The 26,320-nt window shown below is 40.3% G+C and overlaps 1 protein-coding gene and 1 long non-coding RNA gene across 11 annotated transcripts in view; one reads left to right on the top strand and one right to left on the bottom strand.

Moving 5' to 3' along the window:
* The window catches only part of ZFHX4 (zinc finger homeobox 4), a 182,124-nt gene extending 166,765 nt beyond the window's left edge, over positions 1-15,359 (bottom strand). For both annotated transcript variants that reach the window (XM_035011394.1, XM_035011395.1), the window contains exon 1: positions 14,975-15,359. The gene's annotated coding sequence lies outside the window, so the exon portion shown is untranslated. The remainder of the gene's footprint in view (positions 1-14,974) is intronic.
* Positions 12,961-26,320, top strand: part of LOC118014938 — a 48,339-nt gene continuing 34,979 nt past the window's right edge. For 5 of the 9 annotated variants that reach the window (XR_004680427.1, XR_004680426.1, XR_004680424.1 and 2 more), the window contains exons 1-2: positions 12,961-13,124; positions 13,380-13,523. This is a non-coding gene — a long non-coding RNA (uncharacterized LOC118014938). Of the gene's footprint in view, positions 13,125-13,379; positions 13,524-13,666; positions 13,803-13,952; positions 14,083-26,320 lie in introns of those variants that run through there. The other 4 variants (XR_004680428.1, XR_004680430.1, XR_004680422.1 and 1 more) reach the window with 4 other exon arrangements.

Genomic DNA, 26,320 nt, shown 5'->3' with positions numbered 1-26,320 from the left:
GCTGTCCATAAGTGAAGTGAGCATTTCAGTAATTAACTTTTGTGTTTTAAATGTATGAACTTTAATTAGATTTCATTATAAACAAACAAACGTCAACCATAATTATAAGCTCCTTGGTTTACCCACATATTATCCCTTTTCAAACAAACTTGATGTCAGACAAATTAAAATCAAGCAGCCAGCAATTTTGAGTTGAATTTTACATGATCTGCTGGTAACCTGATTACTTTAACTTCAATATCATTACAGGAAAAGTATTTCAGGAAAAATAATGACAAGAATTCCAACAGGAGACAAGCTTAATTGTATTGATTCAAAAGATGCATGTTCATAGGAACCATGTTGAAGGAATAATGTTATCTCAAATCTACAGTTTCTATTAAAATGAAATTGTCCAGCATGAAAGAGGCAATTAAGATTAGTGTCTACAGAACTAGAGATACTAAACTAACTAAATAATTATCTGGGCCCAATTATCTTATACTTTTAAGTAGCAAAATACCAGTGTGGAGCAACTATAAGGCATGAGGTTTGCAGGTTTATTTACTGACTGGTGTATCTATTAGGACCAAGAACAAGTAGAGCTGTCAGGACATAATGAAGGTAAATGATTAGTTAGCACCAAGCCTGAACTCTTCTTCAATGCAATAAGAGTTAATTAAAGTTTACCACCAAACATCAACCAAAGCAGGATGTTGATCAGGTTTCAGCATTAAGTGCAAACAGACAATAGTTGGCAGCAATTAGTGCAGCTATCAAATGACATGCAATGATAATTATACATTTAAAACAGCTAAAGAGCTGGGGGAAAAAAACTAATCAGCTTCTTTGACGACAAATACTCAAAGGGCAGGAAACAGGTATCAGATTATTTCACTTTAACACTGTAAATCAATAGAATTAAACAAGAAAAGGTTGTATGGGTACATTATCTGAAAGAGAACAGTTCACTGGCTTCAAAATGAAATAAATCTGCTAGTATTGGTCTATCAAAGATAAGAACTTCTGTAGCTAAAGAAAATAAGTTACTTTTCCATTAAAGTTTCAGAATGAAGTCTGCGTAAAGAAAGTTCAGCTTCTTAGTCTTGTGTAAATTCAACAATGCAACAAGTATTTCACTATTATTTTTGTTATTTAAATTAAGTATTAACTTCCACTCTAAAATACTATCAAAAGTACTTTATGCCTGAATCTTACCTTTGTGTACTCAAATATATCTCCCCCAAAAGCTTTTGGATGTTAGATCTAATTTTTTTTTAATACAGTCAATTTAAAACAAAAGCCATATATACATATTTAGCATTTGTTATTGCAGGTCTTCCCTTGATGCCATTCAAATCTATGGCTTCAATCTTGCTGAAATCAATGAGCCTACATATAACACAGCCCTTAAAATAATTTTAATAAGTCACCTCATTCTTTTCCATAGTTTCTGGCCTGCATGCTAGAGCATAACTCTAGAAATGCACCCATCCTCATGACCCCACCTCTCCATCTTTCCAACTAATTCTGTTATGCTAAGGATTTGTACACAATGCTAGCTAATCCCAATATTTCCCTGGAGCTAAATCTAAGCCATGGCTGACTCCCAGCACAAAAATGTCTCTCTCCAAAAGCCCTTTCGCCCCCTTCAGCACTCATACACTCATTGGTCCTGACATTTTCACTTCAGCCATGACAAATGAGCTGATGACTCTGATGTGATTGCATGGGAGGATGGCTTTATCTTAAGATATATCATTAACTCTCATCACCATCTCCTAATATGGCTCTTCTGGGTTAATGTGTTGTGAAAATCTGAGGAAATTTTTGTGTAAATACGTGCACTTTTAGTAGTAAGAGACCAACTTCATCAAAAGGAGAAAAGGGAAGCCAAAGTGGACAGGATCAGGGGGAAAAAAAAAAAAAAAGACTAGCATTAACTAAATGTGGCTCTGGGGATTTAAGTAACTCTACTCAACCTCTGCCCCAGTGCAAACCAGCCAGCTGACTGTCTCTTAAAGATCCCTTCTCCTCAACATGGGCGGCTGGAGCAGAGAGTAATTTGTGAAGTGGCCCAAATAAAGCTTCTCAGATAAATATGGCTCATCCATCAGCAAAACCATTTTTTTTTGTTTTTGTTTTTATCCCAGTGCAATACATATTTTAGTCCTGAACCCTTAATTTTCCTATATTATTAAATCTCTCTAAATTCATTTTAATGGGGAAAGGAATCATCAAAACCCATTTTACTCCAAGATCATTGCATTCTCCAATCAGAAGGGAGCAGTATTTTTCCAACTATTATTAAATGTAAAACTTTCCAAGCTTCAAAGGAGAAGCGAAAAGGAAGCCTTTCCACTTAGCATAAATATCACAATGCTTTAGGTTAAGTTAGAACCTGAGTTCCAGTTACGTAGTTCTTGTTATGTATACTATGGAGTTTACAGAGTAGATACTTGTTATAACCTCTTCTCTCATTTCATCTGAGAACACACAGCCAATCAGAGTCAACTGTAGCAAAACAGACCTCAGGAAAGGAGGTCAGGCTTTGAGGTAAAGTGCTATTCACTCTTGGACCATGCAAGGAGCTCTTTATTCCCGTTCTTATTGGCATCAGTCCCCCTTACTAGAGCAAGAACAAAGCCAAGTGCTCGTGTGAGGTTTATGAATAAATCAGAGGTGAGCCAATGTAAGTGCTGCCCATGATTTCCTTGTTGACAGTGAGCACTTAAACAGGCTTCTATGACCAGCGACTTCTGGCAAACCATAATGATTCCTAATCTGCACCCTGCTTCATTTCAAGAACTAAATGACCCACCCCATTTTTCCTGCAAGTTTTCACCTTTCAAGCAATTCTTGTCTATGTCAAGCAGTTTAACTTCACAATCCCAGAACAGTCAGCTTGTGCTGTGGTCATCAAAGAAATTATACCAACTGAAAAATCTTCCTTTGCTTGGAAAGATTCCACAAATAAAAAAAATCTCCGGCATTACAGAAATTATTCTCATATTAATATTATAGAATCTTTGGATATGGGAGAAGCTAAGCCAACTAAGGTGAAAAATGCTAAATAATTTGCTGAAGGGCACATACACATCAGATCCGAACAAGTAGGCTCTGTAGTTATATGTTATTTCCCAGGAATTTCTCTGAGCTTCAGTTTCCTTATGGGTTAAACAAGATGATTGTGCTCTATCCCTTCTGACTACAGCAATCTATGGTTCTAATATAAAAACCCATTTAGATTGCGCTGAAGATAGTTTTCCCTATGGAGTTTTCCAAGACAAATCCAGATGTTTTTAAGGCTGTATATTTCTTTTCAGTACGTAGATTTCAAGAAGAGAGGCAGATTTCAGTAGAATAGTAAACTGAAGTTTTCTATTTATATTTTTAATTAACTATTATTCATTTTTTCATTCATTCAATAGATATTTTATTGAGCACCAAAGATTTGCCAATAATGTCTGTCACAATAGTGATTAAAGAGATATGGTTGCTGCCCTCATGGAGGCTGAAATTTATTTGAAGAAACACTTAAACAAGCATCATGGAAACTGCTAAGATGCTAACTGTTTTTCTTTCGGTGAAATATATCATTACTTATCAGTATTCAATAAATGCTGTGCTTTATATCAACGTATTTCAAGTGAATTGTCAAGTTCTGGGGCACTCATCAATGACCAGAACATAGGCAAGGCACACACTTTTAATTTTAGGAAAATTTTAACAAAGATTATGAACCACACAAATTAAGCAAAAATCAATCTCAAAGCTGGAAAGTTACAATCCAAGTACACTTACATTTCCCATAAAAATACAAACAGTAATTTTAAATGTGCATCTTACTTGTATCACAATGGGAAATTATTACGAATTTTAAAAAGAAAATCCATAATAGAAATAGATTTTCATTTCTAGATAGTCCAAAAATTGTATTATAAATTTATTAACCTTTGTCATGAATCTTATCTTTGAACCTGGGTACTCTTCTAATGAATAATGCATTATTATAAAAAGATAAAGGATTGTGATCTCCTCCAAGAGATAAGCCAAGGAGTCTCATAAGTTGGCTAAAAATCCCTCAAAAGAACTTAAAGGTTGTACACTATTACTGGATTATTAATAACTGGATCTCTTTTCTAAGTTAGTATAAATCTTGATCAACAGGGTGCCATGTAATAGTATCCATTCCTTTTGTTGCATATCAAAATATCATAATCCCCAAAATCTGGAAAGGTATTTCTAGGGCATCTAATCAAGTTTTGGGAAATCCTATAATTCTAAGGCTTTCAAACAGGCTGGGTCAACAAGACTTAAATAAACGCTGTGGTATCTTCTATGATTGCATATAATGGACAGTCTGGAATCTTGAGTTCATGAAGATAGACCAAGGTCTGAATTATTTAAAAACTATTCCTGTTCTAATTTGCTTCTTAGAAAAAGACCCAGAAATGCATTAAACATCTAAAAACACTCGAAACCAAAACAACTCATGATGATAGAGGGGCAGATAATGAGGTGGAGGACTATCCACATAGATGCCATCTAGGTATCTGGTCAATACGAATATACCTTTTATGCAAACACATTTCCTAATTTCTGTTCCTGTTGTAAGAGAGAAGGGCATCCCTACTCAAAAGAGCTATGTAGACTTGCTTTATCAAATGCTCTTTAGTTGAGCATTACATTAAAACCAGCTATTGAAAATAAAGAAAAAAGGAACACAGGGTATCAGGCCCTGTCACATTTACTTACTTTAATGTTCACAACACTTAAGTGTTATGTAATCTCTACAACAACTTTAAGATACAAATGAGGAAACTGAAGCTTACAAAGATTACACCCATAATAAGAATTTAACTCAGGTGTCTAGTAGCTCTAACACAATTTCTACTGGTCATTGAGTTGTCAAAAATGGAGGACATTCTCAAATATCTAAAGTCTAAGTTAAAATAAACTCATTTAAAAAGGAATGCAAGCACTTAAAAATGCAGTCAAGATTCACATACTTGAATTAGAAACACCATACTGAATCTTTCTATTTTGGATATAAGAACTTCTCAGAGAACTTGGGAAGTAGTACATTTCTGTTCCTGTCTTTGAAGGCAAAAAAATAATAATAAAATAAATAAAAATAAATAAAAAGGAATCCAAAGTAAACAGAATCAAAAGAATGTCTGTTTTTTACTGGGTCATTCTTTCTGTGTACTATGCTACCTTTATAACATCACAGCATTGTCTTCATTTGCTTTCCCTACACAGCATAGAAATCTTAATCTTCATAGCATCATGTTCATGATTATGAAGAATACATTTTTAACTCACTGGGATCATCGGTACTTTCATGAATCATAAACTCTTCTTGACCATTCAATGTACCTAATCTGACCTCCTAAGTAACTCCAAAATATGTATATGGTCACAGTGATAAGATGCCATTCAGATTGTACTTGTTTCCTTTTTGTAGCAGAGAACTCATCTCTCAGAAGAAACAGCATCACTGTTGGATTACCAACATTTTCCTTTTCTTCTCTACTTCCACCACCATACTCGGTTACGTAATAAACCCTTTTCCAAGCAGCCAAGATAGCTGTGTGACCATTGGTCCTCGAGTTGGGATATCTGAGTTTTGTCCTGACATGTTCCTAACTTGTTTGGTAACTCAATGGTTACTTCTCCTGAATTCAGTATCTCATATTTTACAGTGAGCTGGCTGAACTGGATTAACTTTACGGTATTCTCAGGCTTTAGCATGTTGATAGGGTGCCTTACAAACCTACCTGCTCTTTTCTGTTGTGATCATGTTGGTCAGTTCTTAGAAAATGAAAGGAATTTAGTCTACAGAGGGCAAATTTCACAGGCTACCCCTATGTATACATCTAAACAGGAAAGAGAGACACTAAAATGCAAAGAGGGTCGGTGGTGTGTGTGTACGTGTCTTTATACACACTCCTGGTTGGTATATACTAAACCAAAAGAGATGACTCGTTCTCAATTAAGTAGTGGGCTCAGAAAATTTAAGTATTACTTGCACTATTCCTAGCTGTATGGAAAAAAGTACTGTACTTCAGAGAATCCACATTAAAAAAGCTTTTCAGGTTTAATTAAGGTACTTTGGGAAATGATTGGGCTTCTTCAATTTACTCTTCCAAGCAGACGAATTTTAAGATTCTCCATAAACTTCCCTCTTACAAAGTTTTGTTTTGTTTTGTTTTTTAACAGTACAACCAGGTGGCACACACCAGCTCATATGTTTTTGTATTTCAACCATTGTTAAAGCTATGGATTTCCTTTCTTCTTTACAGTGAAGGAAAGAATTTTATGGACAGTTATAAAATGCATATTTTAACCCAAAAGTCAATTTTCCCTGGTTAAAATGATTTAGATCTGAGTAAATACTTGCAGAACGCTTTCTGTTTTTATAGCTAGAACACAATGGAACCTATAAACTTTGTCTTCAGAGGTATGTGCTATAGTGGGTACCATTCAGAAATTATCAACTGCACACTGTCGTATCCCCAGGACAAACAACCATGAGAAATGATCAATCATCTAAATCCATGATGCTGGTGTGTGAACTCCTGACCTGAATGACTAAAACACCTACTCAGGACTGGTCTTGGACCATCAGGGCATTATGACATATTAACCAAGTCAAGCCGCCCAAATTCTTAAATGCTGTTTGTTTATTTTTTCAATCTCTAGGATGTTAAAGTGGCTAATTATATCAGAGATAAGTTGCTTGCCAAATAGGACTTTAGTGTCAAAGCCATTTTTAAGTTGTGTGCATACATTCAAAAATGCCTGCAAATGGCAAATATTTTATTTCACTCACAAACCTTTGAGAGTAGGGGAGTGGAGAGCAGCCATCCCTGGACTGAGGATTGTATGTCAAACGTGAAACCATATCAAGCTTTCAAGGCAACTTGTGAACCTCTGAAACTGGGGAATTAACAGAACATCAAATCCAGTAAGATCACAGGGGCACAATCCTTATGCAAGAAAATAATGCCATTGAGCCCTCATTAAAAGACCATTTCGTCCTTAGCCATCAAAGACTGCGAGTGCACTAAGATCTTGGTTATATCATCAGGGATAACTAAAACAAGTGCCAAGAGAAATTGTGCACTTTTAGTTCTCACATGTGTCCATCTGTTCACGTATAAACATATATTCTGCTTTCTGTCTGATTCCTAAAATCTTGATATCAGAATACCCTGGGCTTTTGCCCATTTCCTAAGAACGCAGACATCACATAAGCTACTATTAACCCATGTGTGATCCACTTCCATGGTGGCTGGAAAGCTGCCAGTTACAACACATGGTGCTTGGTTAACAATGTCTTAAAATATAAATGAATTTATTTTTTAAATTAACACATTTTTCTTATGGAAATACCTTAATAAGCCCTTCTGCATGTAAAATAGCCTCCATGTGGATTTTTTTTTGTTCTTTTAAGACTTTTTGCAAGCATATCATAAACTTAACCATAAAAGTTTCTGAAACAATCCAGAATTTCTTGACAAATTTTTAAAAGGACTCTAGTAAAGAATTTTGGTGACTTTATATAACAAAGATCAAACACTTTTCCTTTACAATATTCTGTACTCAAGAGGCAACCCTTATACTTTAATTTACGTGAAAACACTTCTGATTTCCCTAGTTTCCATGTAACATTCTTAACAGTACCTCAGCAACTGAACTGCGAAAGCGATGAGGCAAACAGAAGTTCTACACTCTAGGAACAAAACAAGTTAGTTTAATATCTGGTGGAATCTTTCAATCCTGCTCTGGGACAGCCTTCAATGGCTCATCTGTTGTGACCCCAAACCGGAAAGAGATTTTTAAAATGTATACATATAAATAATTATCCACACTGCATTTGATTTATATATGTACAAAAGAATCAATTCCCACCTTTGAAAGTGCCTTAACACTTATGGTATTTTAACTGCCCTAATTATGGTTGAAGAAACATCATTAAGAGCCCTGACCATGTTGTCAACTGATAGCCAGTTACAGCTCTAACTAGTGACAAGAGAAAACCTTACTGCCAATGTCTCCAAAAATGAACATACAATACTCAGACACTTTTTAAAAGACTTATCTCTAAATGAAATGCACAAGACACCTACAAAGCAACATGAAGATGAATTAAATCCTAAGAAAATAACTCTGTATCTTCTTCTACTAACCCCTCCCAACCATAAAAGCTGACGGGCCACTTAGCACACTTAACATTGGCAAAAGTCAGGATACACAACTCTTTCCCAAATGAAGTGTTCTACCAATTGAGACAACTATTTATAGCCTATGGGGGAGGAGGGCAGAGGAACACCATATATTCCATCATTAACTAAATTAAATACCCACACCATACTCTTTGCCTCCTCTGAAATAACCGTTTTTGACAGCAAAGTGCTGGGAATTCTCGATACCCAATAGTCAATATTTGGCTAGCCTAGCATGTTTCTGAAAACTCTTCTGCATACAAGCCTCTGTTTATCATCCTCTAGCTGCACTATGGTCATCCATATTACTTCCCAGTGATGATGAAAACTCAGGGCATCTTATAAGTTGCTGAAATCTGAGCCCCTGCTTGTTTTCTCAAGTCTTGGACAAACATAACTTTAGAGAGAGCAGAGCATAGGCATAAAGAAAGAGGGGCCTGCATTTTCATCTTCCTTTCATCTTAGTCATTCAGTCAGCCATTCAGAACCCTATTCAACAGAGCTTTTCATTATGCAAAAAAATGCTAATCCTTTTCCGATGCTTTCACACTTGTATAAACCCCCATTCCTTCAACTGAAAAGCAATTATATCAGTTTACCTTTCTGTCAAAAACAGGATTAATATTCCAATAACAGAATCTCCTTTATTTTCCTATCTTTTTGCTTTAGGAAACTAGAGATTATTAGTAGAGGCATTCTTAGAACAAGAATATATTATTTTAAATATGATGGTGTTAACTAATGAATGGAAAAAGGAGAATGATCATAAGAAGAAAAAGTGCCCCAGTATACTGCAGAAACTCTTTTCTGTGACAGAACTGACCTTCCCTTTGCAGATGCCCAAAGAGACTGAGACTCACTCTGGTCTATTAATCAGAAACAAATTATGAAAGAATGTAGTTGGACTGGTTGACACTATCCTGTCTTGGGAGACTCAGTAACAGCCTAGTAACAATGTCCTCTTCATGGGTAATGAACAGCCATGACAAATGGGGCAGAGAAACTATTTATTTGCATATGCAAATTCTCACACAAGGGAAACATGTACAAACAAGTGTCATTGTAAGGTGGATTAGGCAAACAACGCTTTCTTTTTAGGACATTCTGCAGCCCAGAACATTAGTCAGCACAATTAAACCAGTCTCCATGGAGACTAATGAAATTTCACCATGGTATGAGTTAAATTAGATAGCTAGTTATGTGTTTCCACAATCCAACTTGAAATCCATTATTGTTTCAGAACAATACAGCAATTGTGCCTAGCTGATCTTTGCCAGCTCAACAAGCTCCTAAGTTGACAATTTGCATATGTTAATATAATTAAGCACTAATTACATGAAACTTGTACATATTCACATGCACTTTCCCTGGGCGCTTTTCAGTTTGAACCTTGGCCAAGTCTTTAACCCTTAGAATGGTCTTAGAGGATAAAAACTCTGCCTGTGGGTACAGCCCCTAGGCAGACACAGAAAGGCTCCTCATTTATAAACACAAAGCTTAACCTGGCTTCTCATATTTCTAGCAACAATGACAGAAAATATTTTGTGAGTGTGGTAGGGACCAGGGATGAGGGAAAACCGGGGGGGGGGGGGGGGGTTGTGGGTGGATTTGTCTTTAAAGACTTATAACGAATATCTTCTCATAGAAAAGCAATAACATTCATTTCAAGAAAATGTTAAGAATTTGCTCTCACTGACATTGTGGGACCTTGGGAGATGAAAATGGTTTGACAACAGCAAAAATAGCAAGTAGAAAAGGAAAAGGGAGCATCAGCACCTAATGAGCTTTACATAAATATATGCAGAGGCAATTAAGCAATGTTAATTACTATGACAGCAGTTAATTGAATATAATTAGATATTTTAAGCCACTGAATAAAGCATAGTTAAGATTAATTTTATTGAGATTAATTGTAAATAAGGATAGATTAACTCTGTGTTTTGACAGGCATAAAAAGTAGTTCTGCAAATTAAGCAGGAGCGTGGCCACCAGTCCAAAAATCATATATTATTTTAATGTCACACCTCAGAATCATCCCCTCAATAAACATGACTTTTCAAACCCAAACAGACAGGAATCTTGAAGAAAAACAAACAGCTTGCAGAGATTAAAGAGCCTTTTGTCCTTTTTCATGTGCATTTCTTTTAACAGACTAAATTAAGCGAGTCTGGTGTACGTTTTTTAGGAAGGAACATTTCACACTGAATGGAAAAAATGTTCTATCACATATGAAATTCGTGCAGCTGTGCGGAACTTGGTCCAGATGGTTTTAGACTATAAACCACCACCAAATGATAGACAGTAGGCCTTCCCAAGATTATGTGATAAAGTCACAATCTTTTATTTTGAACTCCCAAATTTCTGCTTTGTATTATTTCCAATCAAATCACAGGTTTTCTTTTACAAATGTGTTTCTCCAAGTGGGTTAAAAGAAACATTGTGCCTACTAAGTACTAGAAATAAATGTAGAATGAATTTGGTGAGAGAAGGCCTCCTGTAACAGATATCAGCTAAATCATTCAGCCACAAAATGCAATGATAGCTATGATAACAGCGCATGCAGATGACAACACTTGATTATTACTCTTACAAACAACGGTTTCTAGAAATATTTCTTAGGAAAATATTGCTAAATGAAAAGCCTTCCCAAATACTTTCACACCAAGCCAATTCATGCATTCTCTTTAAGGAAATTAACACAGTCCTCAAGAATGCTGAACAAATCACTAATAAGAGAGGAACTTCAATTGATTTTGAAATAAATCAATAGGTGATTAACATAATATTTTTAAAGCAGCAGAATGTGTGTGTGTCTATATTGCATAAACATATATATTATATTTCCAATACCCCTTAGCTCTTAATCGAACAAGGGCTTTATGCTATTGAGCATGCCTCTATACTACCTCACAACTTCTTTAGGATGCCCTTAGTCTTTATAACGAAAATCCTAAAATGGTCTGTGAAACAAGACTACGACAAGCCATTCTGCAGTGAAAGATTTTAAATCATCCAGCCTCTTCTAATAGACTTGAGACTTATTGAGGTAGAAACCATAAAAAATGAAGAAGGGAAATTTAATCCCTGAAATATTGATTTGCACATTAATATCATATAGGCAGAGGGCAATTTGGCTTCGTGGAAATGACACATTGTCGACCCTTGGTGAAGTCAGAGCCAATCTAACTGCTGAACATGTCTGAATCTCAAGAGTTATTAAGGGCTTCCCTTCTTGCCTTTATGACTTTTCTTCAGCCTACCAATGCAATCTTAAATGTATTATCTTTAAGAAATAATTGTAAAACCTCAGGGGTTTTCCAGTTAATGGAAGGGAGGCCAAACCACATCAGATTCTGAAATGCAACATTAAACCCTTGCAATCAACAAAACCACCTCAATTCTCATCCATCCAGTGGAGGATCTAATATTGTTATTAGAGATAATCAAATTTCATTGTGTAAATTTAGGCTCATGGTCAGAATGAAAGCAGTAAATTCTGCAATATTAAACAGCGATTTTCTCAGCATCCTTTATGCTTTCCTTTGCTGGTGCAGCATCTTTAAAAATAATCCAACTAGCTCAAAATTAATGAACAGACTTGGGCTCATCTGCTAAAAACTGCCAAAGATTACAATAGAGCTGAACACGTTTCCTTCATTTTTAACTTTTAGTGGCAACTTTCACTTCTAGACCCACAGCCCACTCTCCCTGTCCTAACCCCTCAGTTGGTGCTATTGCTTTGACTTACACAGCTGGTTTACCTGACCTTTCTTTGTTCCTTAGGTACATTTCACTTTTCAGATTTATGGTATTTCGCCCATATTTCATTGGCTCTATCTTCATTGCCATAAAAATGAAAACACTTAAATATGAGTTTACTTTTTTAAATCCAAAAGCAACCAGCTATTGAAGAAATACACAGTGATGCTCTCTCCCCAGTTTATGCCATAAATATTAAAACCATTAAAAAAAATAACTATATAAACCTTATGATCCCCGCACTGAAGCCAGGTGCAAGAGGTTAAAACAGCTGGCTAGCCATCTTTTATTTTTGTGTGCCTTCCTGCTGATTGAAACCGCAAACATTGAAAACTATCAAATATTGCCTTCAGGATTTTCTTTTTTTAAGAAGAGGAAGGAAAAAAAGAAAACCTTCATTTTCTATAATATGCTCCTCTGTGGAGAAGAAAACTCTAAAACATAATCAGTCACAGAGTAGTGAAATAATTCCGAATAGCTCCTTTCTGTGGTATTTAAACCGTCATTTCCAACAACTTCTATACACAATTGTTTTTAGTTTTTCAGTTAGAAAAGAGAAAAGAGGGAAGAAAAGGAAAAGAAAGAAAGTCTGAGCTTGCTCTGGCAGTTTTGCCAGTAAATATAAAGTAAAACAAATGTTGAGGGCACCGAGAGTGTTACATACCCGGGCTGTGTTTTTGCATTGCTCTCAATGGAAGCGATCGATGCCCGTGTCACTGTCGCGTCCCAATCGCAGCCAAGCCTCAGCCTTAATCTAAGCAACACCCGAAAAGGCAGCGGCAGCCGCAGCCTCTCCCTGACTCCTCCATCCATCCACCCAACTAAAAATATAATACTACATATGAGCTTTAACCGCTCCACGTTTATAGGGATCAAGCCACTGAAAATCCAGGAGAACACAATAAAAAAAAAAAAAAAAAAAAAAAAAAAAAGAACCCTCCTTCTGTCTCTTGTCTCTCTCCTCTCTCTCTCTCTCTCTCTCTCTCTCTCCTCTCTCTCCTCTCTCTCTGTCTCTCCTTTCGCCATCTACATGATCCTTGATTAAACATGGAACAGAGTTATTAAAAAGGGGGGGTAAGGACTCAAGGAGAGGAAATGCAACTGTCAGAAATCGGGACCGCCAGATTTCCTGGTGAACCTGCCTCTGTCTGAGTCAGTGTCAATCCACCATCTTCCGCCAGTGAACTTGTCTTTGGGTTTTTGTTTGGTTTGGGGGGGTTGTTGTTGTGTATGTGCTTTTTTTTGGAAGGGGGGAGGGGAAAGGCAAGGTGGGGGCTAAAGGTGGGGGGGAGTAGGGAGAATGTGTGTGTGTCTGTGAGTACGTGTTGAGTGTGTGTATGTATGTGTGTGTAGGGGTCGGGGTGGGGGGGGTCCGTGTTTGCGATCTGAACCTTTGGTACCTACAAGGAGGGTGTCTCGTCGAACGGTAGCTAAGATCTCACCAGAACCGCGCGGAAGTGAGGAGTCGCGGCCAAAGGCGCTCGCTGGAGCCTCCTCTCGGGGCCGGACCCCAGCCCGAGCCGCGAAAGGAGCCCCCCGCCCGGATCACAGGTAACAAAAGAAATACAAACCAGTGCACCGTCTTCTGTGGGGGAAGGGGGCCAGGATGGGGAACCCTCAGTTACTTGGGCATCGGCAGAGAAACTTTATACAATTCCATGAGAAATTTTATTATTATTATTATTTTCTGATAGAAAAGAGCAAGAAAGAATGGGGGAGGAGGGAGTGAAACAGAAGTAGGAGGAAGGCGAGACCCGACGCATTCCAGCCCCTCTTCCCTTAGCAGCTCCCGGCCGGAAGGCGCACTTGATGCGGAGAGAGGCGAAGAAGGTGAAGTTCGTTTGTAGACATGGAACCTCTTTGGGGGGGGGGGGGGCAGGGAATAAATCAGTTCTCACAGCCGGCCACAGCCCCCCCCCAACACACACACACACACACACACACACACGCACACACACACCCTTTGCCCTTTGCCAAAAGGAAAGGAAGGATTCTTGACCCCGAGCCGCTGGCATCTCTCCTCTAGTCTAACGCACACCCGGCAGCGAAAGCGCCCGGCAGAGCTGCCGCCGCCTCCCGAGTCCCTGGCCCCGAGGCCCGGCGTTCCCGCCTCCTAACGGACCTGCCTTCCGTTCGCCAGCTCCCGAGTCCGCGCCGCCCGCGCCGCCGGGAGCAGCCCTCGGCTGTGCCCCGCCGTCCGCTCCGGCCGGCGGGTGTCTACCTACGGCCCCAGACCCAGCTCGCGCCGGGGCCTCTTGGAACCCCCTGCCCAAGGCGTACGGATCCCCCGTCCTCCGCCAGTCCCGCGCGCTAAGCGCTCTTCGGGGAACTTGAGAGAGGAAAGGGTGGGGGTGGAAAGAGGGGGAAGAAAAACGAGGCTGAATAACGGGGGCGGGGGGGTGTAAAACGGGGAGAGAGGGGCTTCAAGCCCCACCGACCGACGTCCAAACTTTCCGAGGATGAGTGCGGAGAAAGGGTCATCCCGACTGGGGTGTGGGGGCGCGGGGCGACCGGGGACCCCTGGCAGTGCCCGCGCCGCTGCGGAGCTGACAGCTTCCCCGCGCCACGAGAACGCCACAGGCTCGCGGTGGAGACAGAACCCGAAAAGACAGGAAAAAGGAGAGAAAACTGCTCGGCCAAACGTGGATGATCCGCCACTTAATCCAAAAGTTAAATCCCCCCAAACGCAGCCCCCCCCCCAAAGAAAGTGGAAAATCAGGTCCCTCAGTGCCCCCTCCCTCTTTCAGCGGAGCAAATCCTTGAGCCAAAAAAGGGGGAAAGAGATAGAAAAGGGGGGCAGAGCGGAAGAGATGGTTGGGATGAGGGGATGTGTGCGAGAGCGAGCGAGAGCGAGCGAGCTAGGGGCAGAGAGGGAGAGAGGCGGAGAGGGAGAGAGAGGGAGCGAAATATCAAAGATTGTGCAAGATCAGGCTGGAAAGATAATCGATACTCGACCTAAATTTAACACAAACTACTCAATAAAAGTTAAAGAAAAAACTTACTTTCCATTTCCCCTGCAGTTCCTACTCGATCTTCGCCTCTTTTTTGTTTTGCTTTTATTTTACTTACAGCTGATCACATCCAAGTAAAACGAGAGGGTTCATTAAAAAAAAAATAAAAAAAAAAATAAAAAATAATCCTCGAACTTTATTGGGTGAAAATAAAAACGCTGAAGCAGAAAGTGGGGGGCATGGAGCGGTCCTCGGGGGTCCGGGAGGAGTTAAAGCATGTGCCGACCGCGGTCTCGCTGTTTGGTTGTGAAGGGGTTGGGAAAAGGAGGAAAGGAAATGAAAATCCGATATGTCTTTATTCTGCTAATTATTATCGTTTTAGCCCTGTTTAAAAAAAATGGCTGATTAAGTTGAGTGCGCATGTCTTTGTGTGTCTATTCCCGATATGCACTCTGGGAATGAGAGAGGAGAGTGAGGGAGAGGGAGAGGGAGAGGGAGAGGGGGGAGAGAGAGGTGTAATTAGTGAGGTGATCAACATTCCCCAGACTGCAAATGACGCGCAGCCCGGACTCGGAGCAGCCCGGGAGCCTCGCGGCTTCCAAGGCTCGGAGCGCTGCGGCGGGAGCCCGGGACGCTGCGACCGCGGAGAGGGCAGGAGATGGGGATCTCCGGGGCTCGCACCCCACGCGCCCCTGCGCGCGCGACTCCCAAACTTCATTAGACACACACACACACACACACACGCACAATCTCTCTCTCTCTCTCATTTCCTCTCTCTCAGCAAAAAGGGAGAGAAAATAAAACATAAATACCGCCAAAACAATGCCCTTTAACCAGTCGAATTTTTTTTTTTTTATTTTAATGAAGCAAAGTAATTATTACCGGACCAGAGATTGGTTTACTAGGGAGCTTTAAGGAGAAATATAAGTTAGAGTAATGAAGAGTTTTTCTCTGCCTAATTTATTCTGTTGTGTACAAGAACGCATTTTAATGAAGAAATGCAGGGACCGAGCAAATATGCAGATGCATGTAAATAAAGGGTGCCCGGCAGTGTGCAAACACCGCTCGCCCAGCCTATTTCGAAGGAAGAATTGCACTCTGGATCCACAGGCACCTTTTTAAACACCTATCTTTCGCTTGCACACGCAGGAGAGAAAACCCAGGGCATGGTAGATGCAAGCGGTTAGTCGAGTCAAAGTAAACTTTCAGATGAGAGTAAGTGATGGGTGCAAGGGTGATAGTGGGGATATGGTTTTAGCCTTTATGTAATATTTTTGAATATTTTATCAGAATTGCGTAAGTTCAATGTAATAGCTTTAAGAAGACTTAGGGGGAAAAAACCCCTTTCATCTTACAAGTCTGTTGAATTATCTTTCTTGAAGCACATTATGATGAATTTTAAAACCCCACTACAGATCTCATTAGAATGAAATATACTTGGTATTTTCTGGTGCAAAATTTAAGGTGGCTGATTCTCATTTGAAAATCTAATTATCTCTTTCCAATATTACAGATGTGAATATGAGTGACACTTTCATTAAAAGATAATTAACTAAAACTAGGAATAGACATACTTTTAAATACCCCCTACTGAATATCTGAATATGGAATATATATATATACACACTATCCCTTGCTACTCAGATAGCATCTTAATACACTGCTACACTATAGGTCACAAGTAGACACCATCTATGTAATATTTCAAAAAATAGGAATTCTAGAGAGAACGTGAAAGTACAAACCAAACAAGCTAAAAACAGGAAATACTTGCAATGTCCAGCTTCCTGGACAGGTGAGGTGTCAGCTGCTTTTGAGTTGACAGGTCTTTGAAGTTCTGGATCGCCAGGTTCTGCTTCAAAACCTTGTCTTAGGCCTTAAACACCAAATTTACCAAATAACAACAAAAAGGTTTATCGCAGGACAACAGAGGCTGCAAACACGCATCTTTCTGGGCCTGAAACATTGTGTTATCAGGGAACATTTGGGAAATCCTAGAACTGATGCAAATTGCATTAAAAACCAAACAAAACACCTGGGAGGATAAAAGTATAGTCCTCAAAAGAGCAGACCTAGGCCCAAATCAGAAAAGCTGGTTGCCTACAGCAGCTGGCTAAGGTTACAATGAAAGTCCAAAGGCTTGGAGTAGAGAATAAAACCTAGATATGGTCTTTATTAAGGGGGGGTGGGGGGGTGGAAAGCACATCACCACCTTAGGAATCTGAAGTCGATGTAGGTACCAATATAGTATAAACCAGGGCTACTAAACGTTAACAGAAAGAAAATCGTCTACCTCTCCAAAGACTCCATTCTATTTTAAACTTGTTTGGGAAGCAATCTGCTCAAAGTGTATGGTTTTCTAAGATTTTTAATATACTTTGTTTACAGTCTTACCTTTATACAGCAACTGTATCATTGGTGTGCTGATTGTACCTCAGTTGAGTTTATCCATGTGCTTTAAGAAACATACATGGCTACGGTGTTAAAATTTTAATTCTCTGTAACTTACAAGTGAAGAAGGTGTTTATGTAGCATTGCTGTTTACAGAAAAACACCCCAGAGAGCAAAAATTCTGGCTTTAAAAAACTATTTGAGGTGTGTGTTGGGGAAGGGGGTGGGGGCTTTTAAGAAGACTGAGGGGAAATGAAGGCAGGGAGACTTTCAGGTTCAAATCAGAAAAGATCAAGCCCTTTGAGGGAGAGGGCTCCATGTACAAACTCACTGATGGAAAAACCATTTCCTGCGTTTTCAGACGGGTAAATGCGTATGATGAAGGAAACACCTGAGAACAATAAGTCTGTTTCAGGCTCAGGTGAAGAAAGGGGTCTATTTCTGGCATGGAAGAATAGGGAAATGATGATCATTTCGTTTTCAAGTTCTCCTTTATTTCTTTCGCCTTTTTCTCCCTGAAACATCATCAATAACATTAATGTCATTAATGTCAAAACACCAAACGTCTAATCAGGAGAACCATTTTAAAAATTTGGTGGCTATTTCTCCTCTACGCCCCCCATCCCTCTCTTTTCTTGGAAAATACATCCCTCTCTTTTCTTGGAAAATCTCCCCCCCCCCGTGTGTGTGTGTGTGTGTGTGTGTGTGTGTGTATGTATGTATGTATGTGGGGGGGGAGCGGTTATTGAATTCTAAGTAAGAAAACAAAAGGAAGGAGCATTTGTAAGAGGAGCGCCCACTTTTGCAATCCCTCTGCTAGCGAGTATCCCCCTCCTATTCCGCCTGTGTGTGTGTGTTCTTTTTAATCATCTCTTTCTCATCCTCTTTCACCTCTTTCCTAAGAAGAGAAGCTGGGGTGAGGGTCGGGGGTTAATGGGCTGAGGGGATGGGGCAGAGAGGGACTAGCACGGAGTCAAGAGTTTCCTCCAGGGCTCGGCCTTGGAGCGCGCCCGCGCGAGGAGGGTAGCTGGGGGGAAGCGGCTGCAGGTCTGCGTGGGGTGGGCCGGGAGGCGCGGAGCGCGGCGCCGCGGGCAGGGGCGCGGCAAGGCGGGCGAGCCCGAGCCCAGCCCGCGGGCTGCTCCGGGGCGAGGGCGCGATCCGCCCGGTTCGCCCCGGCTGCGCCCCGGCCCCTGGCGCCCTCCTTCTCGGCCCCTCGCTCCACGAAACCCAGCTGCTCCTCTCGGGTCTCTGAGGACCCCTTGCCGTCAACCTTTGACCCTGTCTCCCTCCCCCCGCCCCCATTCTGCTGTCCCTAAACTCTGTGCGAACCCGCCGCCGCCGCCCTCAAGGAACGTGGGCTACTTTTTATTTCAAAGTGAAAGGAGCAGAGGTTTCCCTGCCGCACCAAGAACTTTCCCTACACCCTCTTCTACACTTTCCAGGGCTACCCCAGCCGAGCCAAGCCCATTGCGGAGCCCTCGGACCCTGACGCCGAGTGCCCAGTTGGGGGAGAACCAAAAAGGGATACCAGGTGGTTAGGTGTGGAGTGCTGGGAGCAAGGAGTAATTAATTTTGAGACAAAAGGTAATTTCCACTTTTAGACTTTTCCTTGGCGTATTTTATTTCCCAAATCTGTGCCGCGGACGCTCTGGGCTTTACAGTCGCTTTAAGGAGTCTTCCGCTGTCTGTTCCCGGATTCCCCCGCCCTGCCCTAGCCAATTCAGTAACAAATACCCCACCTCCCTCTCCCTCAAGTCCCGCCAGCTCAAGACCAAGCCCAGCCCAAGGGGAAAAGGTTCCCAGTCTTTTGACCGCGCATCCGGGGTCTATAGATGAGCTCAGTTTGAAACGAGGTATTACAAGATTTCAGCGTTAGGAACCCTTTATATCACCACAGACACTTTCAGATCCTCAGCCCCCCTCCTCCTTCCCTCTTTTTGTTGAGTCTTCTCCACCCGGGGGCTATGTAACAAAGGCAGTCTGTTAACTAACATTTTTAACTCAGTAACTCCTTTCCAAAACACACTTAAACTTGATACCAATGTCTATCATTTTGTGAGTGGGGAGGTGTGGGGTGTGTGTGTAAGGGGGAGACGTGAAGTTGTCAGTGAATCGGAAAGTGCAGGGCTTATTTGGGATGGTGTCACAAACGCATTATATTTACAGTGAAATAATTCAAGAAATAGTGTGGAAGAGTGCCAAATTTCATTACTATGAAAAAAAGTGTATTTTTCTTGAGAACTCACAAAGGGGGGGGGGGTTGGCTGGAGGTTAAAATATGACCTAACATCCAGAATGGACACTGTCTTTGATGGTGAGAGTGAGCTAGATGAAATGAAATTCAAAAAGGAAAGACATTTTAAGTGTGTATGTGTGTGTCACATTTGTGGGCAGTTAAATCTGTCGTTCACTGATTCTCTCCCCTCCCCCAACCTGGTTCTTATCTCCTTTGTGGTCTTTTTTGTCATAAAAATGCCCCCATCTTGATCCTGGTCTCTATCTGTACTTCCATATTTCTGTATGTTTCTCTCTTTCTAACTAAAGTCCCTTTTTGGTTTTTATTTGCAGTAAATCTGTTTTACTTTTTTTTTTTTTTTTCCTGGTGGTTCTGACCTAGTTCAATGTGTATGTGGGGGGGGGCAGTCATTATTATGTAAAGTTAGGCACAGGTATAGTTTGGGATGGGGAAAAGGGAGGAGTTATAGAGGGTCTGAGGAAGGAAGAATTAAGGGAGTGGAAAAGGGATAGGAGGAAGGGGGAAGAGAAAAGTCAGACGCCCTCTGGCCTTTCAGAGGTCAGGGCTCAGACAGTGCTGTGACCTCCTTTCCCTCTAGGCAACCAGCCCAGTGTTTATAAACAAAATCAGACGCGACTCTCCCCAAACAATAGCACTTCACTAACTTCACAAGCACTTCTACAGCTCTTATGCAAATTAATAAGGACTCCTTATCACTTACCACTACACACACCCCCACCCCCCTCAGCACATGTATTCACACTTAAGGCACCCAAACCCAGGATCACAAGCACACTCTTCTCAAAACAGATGGAGATATTTCCAGCAAACATATCCAACAAAAATTTTACGTTTCATCTGGGGAAGATCTCTAAGAGACAACGATGCAGATGGGAAAAGATAAATGGGAAAACAGAAAGAACTGAGATTTCACTGAAGATAAATTTGTGATCTTTTAAAACCTAAAACATCTATATCTAGTCAAGGCAATGCTGTATAGACAATATACTAAACACTGGCCACCGAATAGAATTATTTGAAAACAGGACATTACATTCATCCCAACATCCACATTTCCAAGACAAAAGTGCAGATCTTTATAGTTGAAGAAAAGCCATCACCTCTGTATATAATGTCCCTAAATATTAGACACAAAAGCACCATTAAATCCTGCAGCAAACAAACAGCCCATCTGATCTAAGTTACAAAATGTATAATTAAATCCATCTTCAATTACAGAAGGCAGCTAGCAGGAACTAAATCAAAGATTTTGAAACAAATATTGTTTGCCAAGGTACAGAAATGATAGCTTTACATTATATTGTAACCAAAACTCCATTTCAGGAATAAATTACAAGATAAGAAAAAAAAAAAAAACGTGAAAGCAAAAAAAAAAAAAAGAATTAAATGATTTCAAACTTTTGCTTTAAAATGATTATCAGTGAAAGTCTAAGAGAAAAAGGTTAAAGAAAATATACCTCAGAGCAAAAAGATCATCTCCTTTTCTTCTTTGTCTATCAGTCCCCTGTTAAAGCATATGGAAAATGTTTTCAAAATGCCCAGATTTGGCACATTGTCATTGCAAAGAGAGGAGCGCAGTGATGCTGTTAGAGAAAATGGGAAATAAATTCAGGATTGGGTGCTGCCTCCTTCAATGCGGATTTATCTAAGTTTAATTTAATATTCCGCAATCACTGAATGATCGCATATAATTCACCAAGATTTTAAAGGGCTTTATTTAAATACCTTGAGCAACAAGAGAATGAAATTTAAATCACTGCAGCCATTGCTTATATTTTTTTTATTTTCCTATTAGAAGAACTTTAACTGGCAATATCTAATAATAAAAGGGAAAACGATCAAGGTTTGGATTTTTTAAAGGGAGAATGTTAAAGGAAAGCATTAGCTTTATTAAAATCATTCTGAACATAAAATCAAAAAGCACAAAATGGTTGTTTGTAAAACACTAAACCTTTAATCGATTTTATTGGCATTCCGATCGATTAGATAAACGGAAATCTATAGCAAACATCAAAGCATTTAAAACATTTTCTCTATCTCATTTATAAACAAAACTTTTCTTTTCAGCAGAAAAAAATGATTATCAAACGACTAACAGGAAATTCTTCAGATATCAAATTACGATAATAAAATTATTTCCACATGGAAAGGGATAATGACAATGATGATAGTAATTACAATAATGAATAATTCAACAACCCTTTGACATGTATGTTAGAACCTCCAGCAGAAACCGCTCTGGGGGGGGGGGCGTTCTTTAAAAGAAATACTTTATTTTTTTAATTGAAAAATTTAGTTGACAATACTTTATTTTTAAAGGAAATATTTTTTAGAGATAACTCGGGGGGAATAGCTTAGGTGTGGCTTTCGGACTAGTGTTAATTTCCCTGCAATTGCAAACAAGTCAATTTCCTCGCCGGAGTTTTCCTTCCAAATTGATACTTATTAGCAAAAATTAATATGCAAATGTCAGTGAGCCCTTCCAGGTTTGCAAACTTGTATCCGGACCTGTTTTCTACTTATTCTAAAAGGTGATTCTCAAATTATAGAGGGGGGCGAAGACTAGACTCCCCCATCCTGAACGTGAGCACACATTTGATCTTTTAAGTGAAGGAAACCAATTTGTTTGGAGATATGAAAACTGCTATCCAGAGAAATGCAGCAATCAGAGCTTATGGCATTCTAGCTGCAGCAAAAGGAAGTGTTGCTGTAACGGGTATCATGTTTATTTGTTAAAGAAAATCAATGAAAGTGGCTGTAAAGTAGTTAGTGAGGCGTGTGTTTGGGACTCGCGGTGAATCGTGACTCTGGCAGGCTGAAAGAGCAGCTCTTCTCCTTGCCAGAAAAGTCCCCGCGTCGCCCCGAGCCGGGGAGCGGGCTGTGCGGCACCTGGCTTCCAACTCGCCGGTGCTGCCCGGCGGTGCTCTTGTCTACCGCCTAAGTCACTCCAGTTCTCTGCCCTTTTTGCCCTCGGTCCTAGCAGTTGCTCTTCCAGCTGACTGTGGTGGCCTTCCCACGCCCTCCCTCAGCAGCACACACCTTTTTCCTCCTTTTCTCTTACTGACTCTGGTCGTTTCCTCCTTTACGCTACAGGTCTGAACTTCTGCACTTCTTTTCCTCCTATTGGAATCTCCCTCTTCTGAATCTCGAAGTCTCTTCGGTGAATCGCGGAATATTTCTTTCCTACCCCGCCCCTCCCCCATTTCTCTCTCCTGCCAATTATTTAGCACCCGGGTCTTCTTACCCTCGCACTTCTATCCTCTCCTCCAGACATTCCAGAGAGTTCTCATCACACCAGAATGCACTTTTTCTCCTCCTCCTACTCGCCTAGGATTGGGGTTGGGGGGGGGGGGGGGGGGGATTTTGAGTCGAACTCCCAGGGGTTTTATTCTATTCTTTTAACAGCTTTACTTTCCCTTTTCTTCTTTGCGTAACCTTCACCTACCTACTAATTTATAACAGAAGCGGTTTCTTTCCCTTTCATTTCCTAGTTTACAGTTTCCGTCTGGGGCTGTGCATTGCACAGGCACCCTCTGGCTCCCCCCCCCCCGGGCCGTCCCCGCCGGCCGCCGGCCCAGGCAACTATTTTCATGTACTTGGTTGCGGTCTCATTGCACTTTCTCTCCTTGGAATAAGTTAGTTTCCATGATTTGAAGTTCTCCGCAGAGCGCCTCTTTACTTGTCAAGCTTACCTCGCTGCCTAAATAAAGGGTGGGGTGTGGGGGAAGGTGTATCACCCACTTAAATCCCTTTTAACAACCGTTTACTCCCAGTCCCACCACCCGCCCAGGTAATGCCTTGTGTGAATAATAACGAATTCTGGAAGATGTTCCCTTTCAGCGCGTGCAAGGTTGCTTATGAGTTATTCCTGAGAGGGTCTCAAACGTCTCCCTTGTATCTTCTGGCTTCGAGTGGTCACCATTTCAACCCCCCCCCCCCACGCCTCTTCTCCTTCCCCCCTCGCTGGCCGCCCTGGCTGCGGGAGGGGAACGCAGTCTAAAGACCTCGTCCTCTCGCTTCTTGTTTCTAGCTGCTGCAGCTGCCGCTGAAATTCGCTGTGGCCGCTGCCTCTTCCCGCTTTAATCCCAGACCTCCAGTCATTGGGCAGCTCCTCAGAGGCAAGAAGTCAACACCATGGCAACCCGACAAGCCTATCAAATCACCGGCTGGCGTGACAGCAGCAACACTGCGGGCAGAAGTGGGCTGGGCGGAAGAGCAGAGTGGTCACTACGCCCAGGTACACAGTCTGGGAGTGGACAGCAACTGTCAGCCTCCACGTTCTGGCTACGCAGATGTGCACCACCCAGTTCATACCCTTACCCTATGTCCCCTAGTAGGTTTGGAGGAGGAGGAAGAGGAGGAGGACCAGGAGGAGGAGGACAAGCAGGAGGAGGAGAAGGGGAGATATCTATAGGAGTGGAAGAGCTTCGGGAGAGAGTCTCAAGCTAAAAGTAATAGAAGCCCTAGATACTGTAAACTAAACACGCCTTGTGCCCCAGCAGCAGAGGAAACCAAGTCACAATAGCCTCAGAACCAGATTTAAAGGGTTTGCACAAAGGTGTGGGGTTTTTCTTCACCGGTGCTGTCACTTGCTTGAGCAAAATTAATGCAACGTTGTGTTCTGGAGTTTCAAAAGTATAAAAGAAAATGTTACATTTTTAACTTTTACTGTCTGCCAGTGTCCGAGTCTGCAAAAACTATGGCTTGACATCAATGTCATCTATGCTAATTGACTGCCTTGGAAATGACCTAAACTTTACCTGAAACTGCCTTCGCCTTGTTCTTTCCTAAAATGTGTGCTATGTGTCATGTGTGTTCTAGATCTTCTCTAAAGAGGAGAAACCGAGGAGACTAGGAAATCCGTGCATTCCTTGTGGGCCTACTTGGTCTTTGTATTTCCTAATTTTCCTTGAACTCCCAAGTAGGCAAATAGAAGACAGGACTTTCACTAATAATTCAGAGCACTTTGTTAATTTACATGGCTTAGTTTGAGACTGCATTTTTCTTTTTCATTTTTTTTAATTTTAAAAACAAACAATGTTTTTGAGAAACATGTGATGTATTTCTTCTTAGCTTATACAAATATTTGAACAATATATAGAATGCTATCATTGACCGTATATCACCCTCTATCACTTATCTCATAGTTTATTTCTGAATTTGAGAGCACAAGTTTGCTGAAGTTGTATAGGGCAGAAAGAGAAATCCATTTAATAATGAAGTTAATGTGTCATATTGAGGGAATGTTGTATGAATTCTAAAATCTACCTTTAAGTCCACTCCACATAAACACAATTCACTAAATAAACAATTTTCATATTGATCTAACATTTTTTTATGAAGAGGCTCTCAGTGTGTAAGTATTTAAGTTATACTTGGCATGCATAAAATGCTAGAGACCTAGAAAGGGTTTTCAAAACAGCAATTGCAATATTAAGCAGAATAGGGTAGAGAGCCAATTTTTGTGGCTCTAAAGAGAAATTCAGTGAAATCTTCAACTTCATTTCCTTACTTTCTCTATATTTCATTGTTGATGGATCCTAATATTAAAACAGTACATTTTCAAAATATAATTTATTATATACCAAAAACGAGTATAATAACTGACACTGGAGAAACAGGTCATGATATACTAGAAAAAACTTTTAGATATAATGTGATCTTCCCTGCACTGAAACTGTAATAACATCGTGGTAGCATTTTCTTTTTCTGTGCTACTCTGCAGAGTTGTTCAATGAAGAACAGTCAAGCACAAAGAGCTGAAAGTTGGTTGTAGTTTAAATGATTAAGTCAGTGCCAAGTTATCGATATCCTTGAATGTTTTTAGCTAATTCACATTACCTCTGAAAAGTACTGAATGTTTACGTGGGAAATGTAAGAAGAAACACAATACTACAATTTTAAATTAAAATGCATATATTTAGGGGCGCCTGGGTGGCTCAGTCGTTAGGCGTCTGCCTTTGGCTTGGGTCATGGTCCCAGGGTCCTGGGATCGAGCCCCGCATAGGGCTCCCTGCTCTGCGGGAGGCCTGCTTCTCCCTCTCCCACTCCCCCTGCTTGTGTTCCCTCTCTCGCTGTCTCTCTCTGTCAAATGAATGAGTAAAATCTTTAAAAAAAAATGCATGTATTTAATCTGTTATCTTTCAGAGACAAACTTGTAAATTTAAAATGTTTTAAAGAGAAGTTAAATGAAGTATACAAAAATCTTTCAGTACATTCTGACTTCAGTAAGAATAAATGAACACAGGAGATATAACATTTAAAAGTTTATTATTTCATTTAATAAATGGTGTACCTTGAGTTATTGAAAAATTTTAAATACCTTAGGATCTATCATACTATTTGTGATGGATGTGTGGTTATACTTGTCAAAGACATGAACAGATACCATCATTCAAATATTCATCTATGTGTAGTATTCCTAATTTGAAAAAGTTGAAAAGAGATGAAGTTAGTACATTATATCTAAATGAAAACAAATATCTAAATATTCTATTAGATCCTTTAATTTTGTTAGAAATTGTTATTTCTAAAGCTTGCCATATATGGATTATTGAATATTAAAACAAATTTTACAAATACTATGCATTTATTTTTTTAAATCACAAATCAATTTTAGTGTTTACTCTTAAAAAATACCCTCAGACTATACAATATATGACCATCTGCTTAAATATAGACTTATGTACGTGCCACACACATGTTGCTAGTTAGCTCTACATTCAAATCTTTACATTTAAAGCTATTTT

Source organism: Mirounga leonina, unplaced genomic scaffold (genome assembly GCF_011800145.1).
Source record: "Mirounga leonina isolate KUSES-001 unplaced genomic scaffold, KU_Mleo_1.0 Mir_165, whole genome shotgun sequence".
Taxonomy (NCBI): Eukaryota; Metazoa; Chordata; class Mammalia; order Carnivora; family Phocidae; genus Mirounga; species Mirounga leonina.
The sequence above is the reverse complement of the archived record's forward strand: the minus strand, read 5'-3'. Positions and strand labels throughout refer to the sequence as shown.